The 17,037-nt window shown below is 35.0% G+C and overlaps 1 protein-coding gene across 7 annotated transcripts in view; it reads right to left on the bottom strand.

The window, feature by feature from the left end:
• The window catches only part of LOC139122536 (cGMP-dependent protein kinase 1-like), a 181,844-nt gene that overhangs the window by 84,332 nt on the left and 80,475 nt on the right, over positions 1-17,037 (bottom strand). For 2 of the 7 annotated variants that reach the window (XM_070688014.1, XM_070688018.1), the window contains exon 1: positions 12,731-12,825. The exons of 3 other annotated variants lie outside the window; for them this stretch is intronic. The gene's annotated coding sequence lies outside the window, so the exon portion shown is untranslated. Of the gene's footprint in view, positions 1-12,470; positions 12,520-12,730; positions 12,826-12,950; positions 13,024-17,037 lie in introns of those variants that run through there. 2 more of the 7 variants (XM_070688013.1, XM_070688019.1) reach the window with 2 other exon arrangements.

Below are 17,037 nucleotides of genomic sequence, written 5' to 3'. Positions count from 1 at the left end.
ACAAGGTTTTATGTACATGAGCAAATCGTAGATGACTGGAGCCAAAAGAATTACTCAAAGATTAAACCAAACCTTATTTATGTTCTCAAAGAACTTTTCAATTTATCATTGAAAGAAATCACCGATGTTCCCTTTTCAAGTCTCACTATTTAAACCATTTCATCAAGAATGCATTGTTTAAAGCTGACATATTGACTGTACAATTTAGTATATAGTTATGATCAAATTGCATAAAACTTTCTATCTCTTAATATGCAAATCTGACGCCAAACAATATGCTGCCATTCGATTCCTGAATTTCCCAAAGTCTCTAATCCTCTTATTTTAATATTTGGTGGACACGGGATATCATTTTCAAAAACTAATAACTGAACATTATGAAAATCCACATATTAATATGTTTAGATAAAGTAACAATTTTCAGATTTCAATGGCAGCCTTCAAATTTTTGATATGTAGGTGATAGAATAGGTGAATACAATTCTGATTAAAATATTACAAATTTTTCAATGCATTTTAGTTCTCACATTTATGAAAATTTACGTTTCTTTTTTTGAGTATTTGGATCAAGATGAATACTGTTGTCACAAATGTCTTCATGTACAGAGTACTTTACCTGTCATACTTGCACTCATATACTATATGAGGAGCAAGCTCTTACATGTTCATTTTCGTTATTTCAAGAATTTTGTTTTCTTGCTTAAATGACTTCACTTCTGGCGGCACACCTTAAGAACACAGGGTCAATTCTGTGGTAATATACTGATTTTGTCATGTATGCCAGGTCAACACGGATTCCATCAGCAATTTTCAATTTTCTAGATGAACAGTAATCAATTATGTGATGGATCTCCATTCCACAGTATCAAATTAATGGTACGCGTACCAAATAAGTCAGATAAAAGCCTTACAAGTTTCTACAGACACAGAAAAAAAAGCCACTGTTGGTAAGATTGAAATGGTTTCAGGTATCGACAGAAATTCCATTACTAGTATTACTTTGCCTTGCATGTTGTAGGTATCTGATAGATTGGGTTTCCACTGGGATGAACTTTGGCAACTCCGAGCTGTCGAAATCTGTGTGTGGCTTGGTACATGTTGTGCAGTCATTTAATCTGCTCTGGTATTTGTAAGGACTTCACGCACTCAGCTTCTATATCCTTCATATATACATAGTGTAACTTACAATGAAAGTATATCGTAGGATTTTTATGATTCTAGGAATTGATATAATATCTAGGTATACATTTCTAAAACACATATTCAAGAAGTCCCATTGTCTATATTAATACACAACTCCTAGAAATCTCGTGATTAAATGGAAACCTCTGTGCTTACACTGGAATCCACATCTCAAGACAGTGTGCTTTCATGGAAGAGACATGAGAAAAAACAATTTGATGGATATGGCGCAGCTATTTTTTAGCAGCGATAAAGTTTAAGATAGAGTTTAAGATATTGACATTATGGGAGCCTTATTCTTGGAACTTACAGGAACAAAAATTAGTATGGAATAGTGTCAATAATATGTTATCACTCTCAACTATATAGTCACTGCATAAGGCTCTACTAATTTTTTTCTGTAAAGCCAGGATAATTCACACCTTACGTCAATTGTTCAACTAAGTTTGTTCTGCTTTTAGAAGAATACAAATTTCAACTTTGCCTAAAAGTGGCACAGTCGTTGGAAATTTGTAAACGTCTTGAAATGCAAATTCAAAGTGTTGATGCTATGAGCAGATATGGCAAATCAGGGAGAAAATGATAGTTTCTGGGAACAATTAATGTTGGAACCTGTTTCAGAGCTGTTTTCTGATTATTAGTCATTGCTGCAGTCCCAAGGTTATAGTCGCATTACTGACATATTTTGTACTGCTGTAGCTAGGCGATAACAGTCCACACAGCCACACAACTGCTTAAGCTCTTGCTTCCAGAAATCGCTGTATCCCTCAGCTCTATTTTACTAGTCCAAGAAAGTCTTGCCAATATTTGGTTTTCTAAACTCAAAATTCACTGGGCCATTGACTACCCCTAGCAACTTCCTGCTCTGAAAATGCCATCATATTTTTTCAAAGTGATCTACTCATAATTTTGATGTAAAATATTGATAATTGGTATTTAAAAAAATATATAAAAGATATTATATCATACCAGCTAGTATATTGATGGCGCATATACAGCGATCTGATTGGTTGAGACGTGAAAAGAACCGTGGTATATTGGCGATATACCACGGCTGGCATTCGCACTAGCTCTCGGCTTGAGGAAAAGTCCTTTTATGACGTTCCATGCCAGAATTTCAATATACTGTTATGATATAATAGCAATAAATCACACCCAGCGACGGTATACCATCGCTGGGTGTGCTTTATTGCTTAATCACACAGAGATTATCAGTTGTAAGGTATTTTGTCAATGATGTTATCAAGGAGAGTAAGAGTTCTAGCATAGGCAGAATCCTAGGGAGTCATAGCATATGGGTAGAATCCTAGGGAGTTATAGCATATATCGGTAGAATCCTAGGGAGTCATGGACAGAATCCTTAATGATGTATTGAGAACTTACAAAATGTGCATTCCAAGTATGAAGCAATCATACTCATAATTGCCAGGTGATGACAAGTTATTTATTGCTTGGAAATCATGCACAGTGCAATAATACTCAGTAAAATTACAACTACATTTCAAAATTGAAGAGCTTTCAGCTTAATATCTTTGCCAAGCAATCAGTGCATTTCAATTGAACTCTCGACTTTCAAAAGTTTAAATTGGAACATCTCGATATCTGGCCAATCAGGATGAAGTGTCAAACTGCCATGTGATTCAAATGGTTGCACTCCCATGTTGCCTTGAAGTGCAAAGTAAAGTACCTATGAGAATAATTTTTTCAAGATGATCATTTTCTTTTAACGTTGCATTAGTATCTACGCAGGAACTGCTTGAAAGCTACAGGTGATTTCAATGATATAGGGTATGATCTCTATGCCTACTGTTTTCTCAAAAAAACATATGTGGTGGTATATGCTTCAAAACAGAAAGATTTGTCCAAACATGCATTGGCAATTTTCAACCGTTTTCTTTCATAATCTAAAACAAAAATCAGCGTTCACTATGCAAAGAATTAGAAAATAGTACCTTGGTATTATGAACAGTACTCAAAATTTACTGATATTTGGAATTCAATATGGCCACCCTGCTTTAACTCTGAGCAGAAAAACATCAAATTTGCAGTTTTTACTGAAGCTAAATGGTGAGAAGTTCGTTTTATATCCTCCAGGCTTCAATGAGTCCACACAGGCAGCAAAACAAAAAGTATTTTTAAAAATTTGAGTGTCTGGAAAACTGTCCAAGAGTGCATTTTACCTTAAAAGTCAATTTTTAAGTGAATAAAAGCTTGTTTCTTGCCTTTTAGAGGGGCTACATGTGATCAATCTGTCAGTCTGTATTACAACTAAGTTAGACACTTTGCACTTTCATAAAGTAGCTTTGTACTTTCCAAGATCTGATGCAATCAGTACACGAAGCCTAAAAAGCACATTTGAGGAGTAACGGTTTTGGTATAAAAACACTTGGACTGCATGTAAATGTCTTCAGACTCATGATGTTAAGATATTCCATGGAATTAGACATCAAAACAGCTTCAATAATCAAATTATATGACAAGCCGTGAAGTGGTGTTTGAAAATGAAACAAATTGTGACATAGAAGTATCTGTACACTCAGACAGCATTGGCACTATAATGACATGCTGGGTGTAATGTCCTATTGAATACTGGGGGCTTTCAAGTCCCTTGCCAATTGCAAATATAACACATGACTTGCCATTTTTATATTCCAAAACAGGGAGATTTACAAGGCCCTGAATGAAGAATAATAAAATAAAATTGAAAACCTGGGCATTTGATAGGCTGCAGGATGGGTGGAAATATATCTTCTGCATAGCATATGTAACTTGACATTCCAGTGGTTTTCAGATTTAAGAAATTCAATATTTTGCTGAAAATCTCAGAATGTGTGATATTTTGCATAATAGCTAGAATTCATCTAATTTTAGTAAATAAGAAGCAGTATTCCAATGAAATTATCTTGCCATGATACATAGCCAAAGAAATCACCATGATATCACAGGCAGTGAAAGTCTTCATCTGCAACAGAAAGATGGTATCTTATCTTTTACTTCCCCGTCTTCCAAACACTGAGATTTGTAAAATGATCAATTATCAATAAATCAGAGTAGGCCTGTCAGACTTCGCTGCAGCAAACACGAAAGAGATTACTCAAGATGCACTTTCCACTGAAATGGTTGTCATGGTAACATGTCTTTTTGTCAAATTTTATCATCATGTAATCTATACCTTAAGACAGCAACAAATATGTACAAAATGGTAAAGGTCTGTGTAAGATTTCTTGATCAATGATTTATTTATTTGTTTATTCATTTATTTCACTCGAGAATTGCTATGCATGCTTTTGAAGATTGCAATCTCTCACAGGTTTTCCTTGAAAGTCTAGTCTGAATGCTGAAATTCTTCAGAATTTCAAAGTGATCATTGAGTCCTTTGTGTGAAATTTTTTTGAGAATTATACAGTCATATACCGGTACATAGTACAATTAACATTACGACAGTCCCTGCAAAAAAAACTAGAATTCTGTAACAAATGTTTGACATAGTCTGGAAATTTTTAAAACCTCAGCATATAACCCACTCCGATTTCCCAATAAATGGTCCAGCCTCACCATTGAAAACAATAGGTTTGGGCTAGATCATGATGGTAAAAGGAGATTTATAAGATGTGCAAATGCCCAAGATCAAAAATGTACTGAAGAAATCGAAAAAATTGACATTGATATAATCCCAAAATAGGTTACCTGCTTCTTAGCGCAGCTCAGCCTGTAATTTCCTCATTCCGCTGCCATGTCCTGGAAAGTACAGCTGAATTCCCACAATAAAGCTAGCTAATGGCTAATTTGGATACCCAATCCATGGAATGGTTTATAGTCTGCGGAAATTACTACTTGTGGAATACTGTCCTTATTTGCACTGTTACACTGCACACACAAAGATTGTTATACACTATAGGCATGGCTGTGAATCAATCACTTACAAGAATTATAAAGGTAAGTTCAATCAAACTCTTTACATCAGTGCTGTGGTTTATAAACCACCCTTTATTCAAAATAGGGGTTAAATGTTTTGGTGAATAATATGGTTGAAATCTGTTGTACTAGCCTAGTTAGAATTAATAATTTGAACTAAAAAATTAAAACAGGAAATAGATATAGGAATTTACTTCAACCTTTCCATAAGACATCAATTATTAGGACAAACAAAATGATAAAATTACAGTAATGGTAGTTTACAATGACTAGTTTGTATTTTTATGACATACATACAAGTAAAGGTTGTATCATTTCATAAGATAATGAAGGTGACTTTATAAGATGAGGTAATAACTGTTTCATATTTCACTTAAAAATTTTAATTCTTACTTATTTTTCACAATTACTGTAAATGTCATCTTATTAGAGTGTGGATCAGTGACATGTACATGTAAGCTCAGCAGGTTTTTTCAGATATATTAAAATCATGAACTTTTCTACAAACTGAACCAACGCCTCACCCCCTGATATTTTAAACTACAATTTTCTTATTTTTTAAAATGTGAAAGAGATTTAGCTGATTTCTTTTGCTTTCTTTGAGTGACATCCAATCAAAAGAAAAACTCAAAAGAGAGCTTGCTAACCTACTCACCATTAAAATTCCCTGATCACGCTGACTGGCATGTTACATAAATTCACATATTTTTCTATTTTGGTCTTACTTTGGTAATGGTTTGTTTTGAAAAGGGGTAAATTTTTAAGTGACATTTAAAGTTCAAAGAGTTCAATTCCTTCTTCTCTTTCCATGAAAAGAGATGAAATGGCCAATTTGGCAGTGTCTGGGATACTGATACCCATTGAACTGTTTGTGTGTTGTACTCACATTTGAATGTATCCCTTGTGGTTAGTAGAGCTCGAAACCTTAGATTAAAAGCCAACTCACTGTAACTTTGGAATATTTTTTCAGACTGTCGTTGCCTGTATTGGCTATTGCTTTTAGGGTCTGCTTCCCATGGCGTGTTGAAATATCCTGAGTAATCAGCTTGTCAACATGAACTGTATATTAATGTGTGCTGCATTGTTTGTGTTGATCATCGAATCGAGATCCAGACTTGAAATCAATTGTCAACAATTGCAATGCACATCATACTCTGACACGTCGCATTGACAAACTAAATACAAGGTATTTCAAAATGCTGTAGGATGTCGTTGATAAAATGGAAAAAATTCATCAAAAGTGTTACAGTTATTGAGTCACGCATTTGAAGCAATCATGTTTCTGTATGCAAATTGCACACTCTGATCTATCGCACTGGAGGTCACACTCTGGCAAACTTTGAAAAACAAATCTCTGTTTTCTACGAGGAACATATGGGAACACTGGCAATGTGTCATTTCACAATTGATGATGTCAGTATTTATGGGGAAATTTCTAGGTACTAACTCACTCAAAGTTAACGGCAGAATGCACCTCGGAAGGCAGTTTTTCATATGTTTTTTCAGTATTTTTCTAGTCTGCTGCTTGTTTTGAAACATGTATGGCAAATAAAGTTTTCATGACTTTTGCTTCTGTAGAAAATTGGAAATTCAACTTTTACTTATGAAGTTTACACAGGTATAGCAGCCCTTCAGAATATCAAATAATTTAAAGCAAATGAGAATGGTTTAATGTTTCCATGAGGAGCTAAGTTTGAGCAAAAATTTCAAACTTTCTATTTCATGTGTCACCTTGATGTCAAAGTGCGTTGACCCTTCATTCTACAATATACATTGGTACATCTTTACAGTTAAATTTTACGACATTTGGGACATTTATTAAACCATACACACACATTGAATGAAAATTCGGTACCTTTGAAATATGATGAGATCTTTAGCTATACAATAATACAAGTACTTCAGAATATATTAGTCTGTGAGATATTAATGGTACAGCTTCAAACAAATTGGCATCTTTGAGATACACTGATAAAAATAACATGTTTTCAAGCATGAATAATTCAACATTTACAACAAAAACTAAAATTTATCATTTTGCAGAAGCCATGAGGACAAACATCAGTACTATATGGATATAGTGTTTATCTTCACTGAACAATATTGGTGAAACCTAAATTGACACATAATGAACGCTGCAAAAACAGAAACAAAAATACATCTCATGAAGAATTTATTTCAGATTCAAGATAATTTATAAAGCAAATTAAACTCTGGTTTACAAAGTCAGTTCTTATTCTTTGATGATTGTGCGCTATTTTTTGTTATAATTTTTAATGTCACCTGCAGTTTCTTGTTCTCCCAAAAGCATGTTGAGATACACTGTATTTAAATTGTCACCTCAACCTGTACATGAGTAAACTGCAATGTTATTGTTGGCAAGTGAATGCTGTTGCGGACCAGTGTCAAATATAAACAATAACATCACATTCTATAGTATATATACTGTGTTGGCAAGCTTAGTACCAGTAATAATACCATTAATAAGAGTTTCAACATTCTTTGGGGAATAAAACAAGAATTGCACCTGACATATGGAATAAAAATAGTGAAAAATCATCAAGAGATACATCTACTGGTCCTTTTTAATAGTACTGACTTTGCCATCTTTTCTATCGATTACTTATTTAAAATCCAATCAAACTTTCCACAATATGGTGTAATTGGAAATCTGCCGATATCTATCAGCCTGCAGTCATATTCCAGGTGTCTAAGGTATCTATAGTGCACTGGCAGCTGTATTCATATTAAACAGAACAACAGGTACAGCTCTCTTTTCATTCCCCCAGGGTATAATGTGGCTGAGAATATAATGGGATCAACCATTTATGCATGGGGGAGTCATCTTGCGAGGTTTTCAATGGTCAGGAATGAAGGCAGCTTTGATGCCAATCACAGCAGCTCTCTAATTTTTTTTTTTTGGTAACAATAATACGATGATTATGATATGATAATGTCGCGCAAATTTTCTGACAGTTTTTGCTCAACTGCTACAAACAATTATTTCCATGATTTTAGAATTACAAGTTAATTTATCAATGATTTCATGGACCAATGTGATCAAATTTGTACCTTATATCCTTTCAAAAAATCACAAAACATAAAAAAACTTTAAAAAATGCTAGATATGTATTAAAAATATCATATGAAAGGCAATCTGTCAGTCACATCAGTGACTTATTAAGTCACTAATGAAAATGTTACCGGTATGTTTGTATTTATAAGTATATTTCATTTGCATTATACAAAACAAGTCATCGTTGATGACACAGTCCCCACTTGTTAATGGGTATTTTGATTACAGGTCCTCAGAGAGGATAGAGTCCTCTTCATTAGGTCTGTGATAAAAATACTTTTGAAAGAATTCGCTTGATACATGTCTGAGTTATGGTTCAGGTCATGAAAAAATCGTAACAAAATGGTTGCACAGTGGCCATATTGGATCGCATCACAAAACAAATTGATGTGCATAGCTATGACATTGGTCGATGTCCTTGTACCAACTTTGAATAAAATCGGTTGAAACATGCGGATATGCCTGAGAAATGGCTTTGTACATAAAAAAATTGTAAAAAAATGGCCGCCTGGTGGCCATATTGGATCGTATCACAAAACAGATTGACGTGCATATGTATGACATAGGTCAATGTCCTTGTACCAACTTTGAATAAAATCGGTTGAGATATGCCTGACTTATGGCTCTGTACATGAAAAAATTGTAATAAAATGGCCGCACAGCGGCCATTTTGGATCGTATCACAAAACAAATTGACGTGCACAGCTATGACATTTGTCAATACCCTTGTACCAGCTTTGAATAAAATCGGTGGAAACATGCCTGAGTAATGGCTCTGTACATGAGAAAATCGTAATAAAATGGCCGCCTGGCGGCCATATTGGATCGTATCACAAAACAAATTGACATGCATATCTATGACATTGGTCAATGTCCTTGTACCAACTTTGAATAAAATCGGTTGAAACATGCCTGAGTAATGGCTCTGTACATGAAAAAATCGTAATAAAATGGCCGCCTGGCGGCCATATTGGATCGTATCACAAAACAAATTGACGTGCATATCTATGACATTGGTCGATGTCCTTGTACCAACTTTGAATAAAATCGGTTGGAACATGCCTGAGAAATGGCTCTGTACATGAAAAAATCATAATAAAATGGGCGCCTGGCGGCCATATTGGATCGTATCACAAAACAAATTGACGTGCATCTGTATGACATATGAAGTAATCCTTGTACCAAGTTTGAATGAAATCGCTCCAGGCATCTCTGAGATATCTGCGTGAACGGACGGACGGACGGACGGACGCACGCACGCACGCACGCACGCACGCACGGACATGACCAAACCTATAAGTCCCCCCGGACGGTGTCCGTGGGGACTAAAAACATCAAAACTTTTGCACGACTCCATGGCACGGTTTGAAAAGAAATACTAGAATTTATTTTAAGAAGGGTAGACAAGTGAAAATCCAACATTCTGAATTCTTTTTATGCCATAAGAGATTGACAGGCTAAATAAAACTAACGTTTCCTGAAATTATTCTTAAGAAAGACTTGGAACAAATAATATATGTAAAGTACATTTTTTGCTTGCATGTCACCGATATGGTCATGCAATCTTTAAATTACGGCTCCAGTACTTCTAAGCAGTTTTATGACATGTTTTGCACCTTTTTCAGCTGTAGCTTTGTTTGTTTGTCTCGGAGTTTGTTCATGGCTGATTCTAGCACACCTTCTGCAGAATTACCTAGAAACAGATCCACTGTGGGATCAGCAGCATTCTGCATGGTGTGATAAAACTAAGATAAAGACCATGCAGAGAGTGGTACAGGGGTGTATACGCTAACCTATATCAGCTGTATCACACACGTCCTAGACAAACATTATGATCCACTTGAACTTTAAAACGTATATCTCTCACCATACAGAAAATCACTCAGCATGTGACCTTGAACCTGACCATGATGACTATAAAAGCAATTACACCCAAAAAGATTTTAAACCTATTCACACCCCTGTTTTCTGTACATAGGTCAAATTCTAGAGAAAAACAATGAGAATTCAGACCCACAAGATGGCTGTGAGGTATTGGAACTGTCTTATGTCTTTTTTCAGTGATTTCCATAGCAACAGATTACATGTGCACCATTCTTTATAATATCTCCTAGGGAACAAAATATTCCTCTCTATCAATGGACTAAGGAAAAACACCTGTATGATAATCGGACGATTTTTGTGAGAATTATCTCTGAGCAAATCGTCTCATCTACTCAAAAACCAATTCATCCAAGTACATTAGGAAAACAACAGTGAACACATATGGGAGTTCTCAATACTTGGGATTAAATGATTCTGTCAATAAAAGACTCCATTTCGTAGTTCATTATCAATGTCAGTTACGCTGCATACTCAGAATATTTAAGATACAAGTTTCCAATCAATTTAAGAGCCAATTATAGCTGGTGAATGTAGTCAGCAGAGCCAAGTAAAATTTACCATGGACAGTATAGGAGACTATAATTTTGAATATCTCTGAAGACAAAAAGTATACAGTGTACAAATTGCACCTTTAATAGTTGTAACATTGACCATCCAGTGCTAAAATGGTTTTCTAAAATCAAAATAATATTTAAAGAATTATGATGCAAAAGAAAAATTGACCTGGGTATGCAATGTACCTTAGTAATCTGCAAGAACAATTTCTGAACTCAGAGTGAAATAATTATACCTTTAACGAACAACTGAGGAGTTTCAAAATTGATTATTTTTGTTCAGTTGCAGATGTACTAGACAATTCACTTTTCTCCATTGACAATTATCATAATGCATACCAGAATATAGCATAATATTTTTATGAGACAAGTTATTGTAAAAATATCATGTACAATGAAAAAAAATTAGAAAAACGTTGATGTACACTCTTTCATGAGAAAACACACCGTGAATAATTTGAATTCAACCTGAGCTGAGCTGGGCGCTGGTATTGATATTTCATGCACACATGAAAACATTTTATTGGCAAATCTTTATCCATAGGCAATGCATGTAACAAACTTACCTGTATCTCCTTTCAAAGAATGCCTATGCCTGTCAAATACCAACATTTTCTTAGGGGCATGAATAGGATAATCCCTTAACATCTCAAAAGAAAGTCTAAACCCTTTGTATCCGCTTTTTGAAATGGAGCTGGGTTTATATTTGGGTTTTAGTCAGATTTAGCCAAACACAGATCCCAGGCAATGAATGATACGCTTCTAAAGAAATGAGAGCATTTTGCGTTGCAATGGATCACTTTTGTTGCCCGAGGTTTCCTTCTGAAAAAATATTTTGAAGGAATTATAGGGAGATTAGAATAGCTTTCCTGAAAGATCTTGCAGCAAGAAATGATATGGCCGTGGAGTCACTAGGGGTTGAATGCCTCAGCTATTGTGGAAATCTCTCTGATCTACATGTAGCCTAGACCAGGAATCAAGGAAGTCTATGTAGTGTGATTGGAGACAAATTTTCACCAGTGTGATAATTACAGAATGATCTAAAGTTAAGCCAGTAGGCATGCTGATCCCACTGCATGAAAGCTTGTAATGTGTAATGTAGCCAAATTAGCTCATATCATTGATACCACACAATTCAAATATCTAATAATTACTGATCATTAAAAGGTGCTAGAAAAGTAATTATTGGGTAATTACATTAAACGGCCTGTTGCTATCAGATAATTGTGATTTGAGGCTGCTTTGAGTTTGTTTGATATTATAACTGATTAGGGCTGTATGCTCAATTTTATCAGGGTTTGTTTACGTTTGTGTGTACAGTACATTGCATGGACTGTTGTGTTTCACATTTCAGATTTGAAGCATGGTTACACTTGCTTTGTGTGAAGATTAAGAAAATAGCTATTTGATTCAGATAATCCCACAAGTGTTCAATAGGAATTGCGCCAGTTATCCTATAGTATTCAGCAGTATTAAAGGTTATTGTACTGGCAAATAACAGGATCAGACACACTTGTTAAAAGACACTAGCATGCAATATACGGTAACTGGGCGCAACAAGATCAAGTCTGCTGTAAATTTTCAAAATCACATTGAGGTAGACCAAAGCCACATGAGTTTAGAGCTAAAAATGAACATTGATGATTTTGCCATGCTAAACTTAATATCCAACTTTTGAGTACATACATGTATGTTTATAACAGTTACTATAGAATATTTTCAACCAACTAGCAGAACACAACTAATTTTTTGCTCACAGTGTGTGTACACTTGAACTTGACAAAGACCTACATACATGCATGTATACTCTGTCAGGATTTCTATTATACACGCTTGGTTGCCAGTGTAACGGTACTTACAGAATATAACGGCACAGTCGGTGATAATGGGCATTATTTGGGACAGCACACTGTGTCCTTCACTGCTGTTGATGGCTGTTTATAGCCGAATGCATTGTGTTCCTTATTTACGCATGAAGTCGGGGAACAATAGCTAAGCAAATGCAGCACCTCAAAAGCACTGGTCAATAAGATCTTGAGAAACACAACAGAATAACTGTAATCTAACACCCCTAATTGAAAAACTTAGTTAAATTATCAAAATAATCGTTAAAACTTACATTCGTGTCCGTGAAACCCACTTGAGAAAGTTCAATGACAAATTTCGTTCCTGTAAATTTTGGAGTGTCTATATTCGTTGCTGGACAACACAGCAACTGTATTTGACCTCAGCGTAGATTTTGGGTCATTCCTTTATAAGTTAGCGTACCCTCACAAAGCACAAGGGGCTTTCATTTCAGAAACCACACTCCTCAACAAAAGAGAGAAGATTTCATTTACCTGAGTGCACAAATAAGTTCTGCCTTTACGGTAAAAGCTGAATACATCAGGTGTATACTTTGCATCGGTAGTCCAATTGAAACCACACAGGAAACTAACAGTTTCTCGGCAATCTTACAAGCGGTGACCCTCACCTCGAACAAAGTTGAACTAGGAGAATTGCCAGGGCCGCAGCAACAGTCAATAAAGCCCTCTACACCATAAATCTTTCTGAGTGATTTTATTAATTGCCAAGTAATAGCTGTGGACAAATATGCCCCTTCCTTTCTGGAATACCTGGTTGACAGCAGGAGCCGTGTATGTGACATACGTTAATATGCCATAAAATATACAGGTCTCTGCAGAACACCTGAACCCGCTTCAGGATTGGCCGAGGACATTTCTAAGAGCACTATTTCTTTTCAATTTAATAGCCACTTAAACAAAATATTCTGGTTTGTGCATAGAATGTAACACAGTATACAGTATTGAGAACTCACTGAATTTTGGAATTTATGCACCAACCTGTTAGAAAGATTTCAATGCTATGCTGTCAACATGTTATCGCTGATATCAAGAAAACAGAAAAGCCGTACGTGCTGCATCAATGATAAATGAAGGGAAAATAATTAAATATTGACAAGTGTTTCCAACTGAATATTATAGAAGATGAATACAGTAATATTTGGTGATTTTTGCCCATTTAGAGAAAATAGCTAGTAGATGTATATGAATGGGGCTTAAAATTTTGGCTTGCATTGTGAAAAATACAATGAATGATAAATCAGTTTTCTTTCAATCTTTCCACAAACTAATGTAAAATTTTCATTTCAATCTTTCAGAAAGTTGCAAACTATAAAAATAATCGATAACAATCGAAAAATGCCTCGAACACCGCAGCAAGGCAATCATAAATAATAAATGAAAATCAGCATGACCAAATAATGTCCATTTTTTAAATCAGATTACGACATACTGCCTTCTGGGAAGAAATACCTGCCTCGTTATGGATATCATACTTTGCAATCAGTTGAATTGAGTAACATGTTTAATACATCAATGCTGACAGTCCTGGATCTGAAATGAGTTCAGAAATCAATCAAAAGGCAGTGAGGCAGTACAGCTCAGCTCTCAAACCAAAGCATTACAAGCAGCTGATCCCTAAACATGAAAATAGGGATTGTTGCTGCAGTAATTTCATCTCTCCTTTCCTTGTAAACAAAGGAACATTGCAGTCACAGAAACTGTCCAACATCCTCCAAGAGGAATTTTATCAAGAAGCATTTAAAGATTAATGCCAGTGCCAAATAAAGAACCAAACCCAGTTGTGATATGCCAGACATCAAATATGTACAGGCAATGAAGGCTATGGATGGGAAAATTCAGAACCAAAAACGGAAACATCAGCCTCAAGGCTTCAGATAATTGTTTCCTACGATATTGCAGTATATCCTGAAAAGAATCACTGACAATTTTAATGAAAAGATTTGAAGGTTTAAAATGGTATCATTCAATTGCTTTATGTTTCCGGGGAAACATGACAATATATTACTATATTGCAGAGTCAAAAATCAAATTATATTTCTCAGAGCTGGCAATTTTTCCAGTCACAGTGAAATTTACTCTGACTATATGTATAGATATATTATGGATGATATACTCATGCATGTGAAACCTACACTAGCTGTAATTTTTATTAATTTTCCATTTTTTTTTGCTGTGTTTTTAAATACGGTTTCTTGTTCTATTTCCCAAATCATGTCAAAGTCCATTAGCGTTAAACTTGTCAAGACAGTCTCTACGTCCAATCTTATTGTTGACAACTGATTTTAGTCCGGACTAGAATTCATATGTCAACAACACCATTGCACATTCACAATGCCTGGTGTTTGCCAGTTTAAATGTTTGAAACTCAACGAACAGTTAGGATGGAGAAGAATAAAATGGACCAATTTGTTTCAAAGAACTGAACAAGCGAAAATATACGCAGACTGTTTTGAGCTTCACAAAAGTTGGGATGGGAAAAGAAAATATTGGTAAGTTTGTTGTGCATATCTCCTAGCTGTTCTGTCCATAGATAAAATTCAATGAATTGTTACCAACATATGCACATCATAGTAAAGACATAATGCTTACAGTGATACAGTATTCACTTCACTTCCACATAATGGCAATGACCATGTACTTCAGCTAATCTATAAAGTTTTAACAAGTTGTATACAACTATTGAACTGGAATTGTTTTTATTTTCATCATATATTTTTTGACCAATTTATCTGAGAAAGATTTGTAGTGAAGTATTTCTGTTTCATTCTACCTTTTATGAAATCCAAACTATTGACTTACTTAAATAAAGTTATTTACGAAGTGGAATTATAAAATCTACTGGTATCAATAAATACACTACTGGATATTCAAACTCAATCTTAGATTAATTAGTAGAGATATGATCTGTTTGTTATATGATACAATTTACCAGACGGAGCCAGGTTCTGTAAAAGCATCAATTTGGCATCATATGTACTGTAATCAGGTATATTATTATAATTTTACCGGTAGATACACTGATCATCATACAACGGCATAAACAAGAATAGTTCTGACTCTGCCACCACCACAAAAAAAACAACAACAACAACAACAAAATCAACAACAATAATAATACAAATAGCCAATTTTCCAAAGTTGAAATCTCTTGGACATTTACATCAAAACTATACACAACTTAGAGTTAAACACCAATGTTTACAGTGCTTATACTGGCAGCTGTATCAATTATTGCAAGATAAGGGGCAGATTACTATTCATTTATGCAAATTATATTAATGAGCATTGTTTCGGTATTCAAATTTTATGCTAATGACTCTTTATCAATGTGGAATATTCATGTGCCCCCAATCGTGTATTATATATGCTGTATGGGCTGAAAGCATATAAAGTTTGACAGTTGAATTATAACTTCTGCCTAAATTATATCTATCAAAGGACAAAAAAGGACAAAAATAAACAACTGTCATATTATTGGAAACTGAAAGGTCTTTATAGTATTTATTATAAGTGAATGAAGCCCCATTCTTACATATGACATTTGTATAGTTCAATCTGTCCTGGTTGACCAGGCAAACAGACGTAACTAAGGTTTACAAGAGGAGTGTCTGTTCCACCGATGCCAACAATGGATTCAAATGCGCAACTCTGCAACCAGAGAATTCAATGTGCAATGTTATTCTGTGTGCCGCGCATATGTGTTGTCCTGACCTCCGCACTGAGATAATGTCACTTTGAATACTATAGTGCGTCCTCCGCATTTTTGAGTTACCATGATTCAAAACACTGCCTCAGCAATCCACCCATCCCCATTTCAGCACCGTTATTCTATATATATACAAATACCAGGAGGTCTCCACTGGATACAGTTATCTGTATCAACAAAGGAAATTATGTCAACCAGGCTATTCAACGCCCAGTCTAACTGTTCCCATTGGCAAATTTAATCACAAAGACAGGGGGTGTACTCCAAAATGTAATTACCCTATAAAGATTATAGGGGATGGTATTTCTAAAAATAGAAAGTTTTTTACTCTTTGCTGCTTGCAATGTATTGGTAAATGCCAATACCAGTGGCTGAACTCTTCTGCTGTGCCTTGTATGGAAGAGTAAAACTGATCGAGTGAAATTATGAAGAGACGTTCATGATTGCAAGACATACCCTTTCTTGTTGTGTAGTTATAAGGACGTTACCCTGGGAGGTTTCCCTCTGACTGGTTTAGGCCAAGGTTTAGCAACAGCGATAGAATAATTGGTGTCTTTTGTATAAAAGCTGATCTCTGCTATAGCTGCTTATATTTCAGTGTGTGTGTATGTATATATATTATGGCAGTTTACATTTTAGTATGCACGTATGTGTGTGTGTATGTGTATGTGTGTGAGTATATAATATACTTACATTACATCTATCTCAAAGTGTACAGATGTCCTCATGTTCATTTGTACTTTGTACTTGAATATATATTATTACTTTGTACTTGAAGTAATTTGTGTTATTATACACAGACACACAGACACAGTGTCAGACACATCCCATTGGAACGATTCTTTCCAATATGAG

The sequence above is a fragment of the Ptychodera flava genome, chromosome 22, assembly GCF_041260155.1.
Source record: "Ptychodera flava strain L36383 chromosome 22, AS_Pfla_20210202, whole genome shotgun sequence".
NCBI lineage: Eukaryota > Metazoa > Hemichordata > Enteropneusta > Ptychoderidae > Ptychodera > Ptychodera flava.
This window is presented reverse-complemented; position numbering and strand designations above follow the sequence as displayed.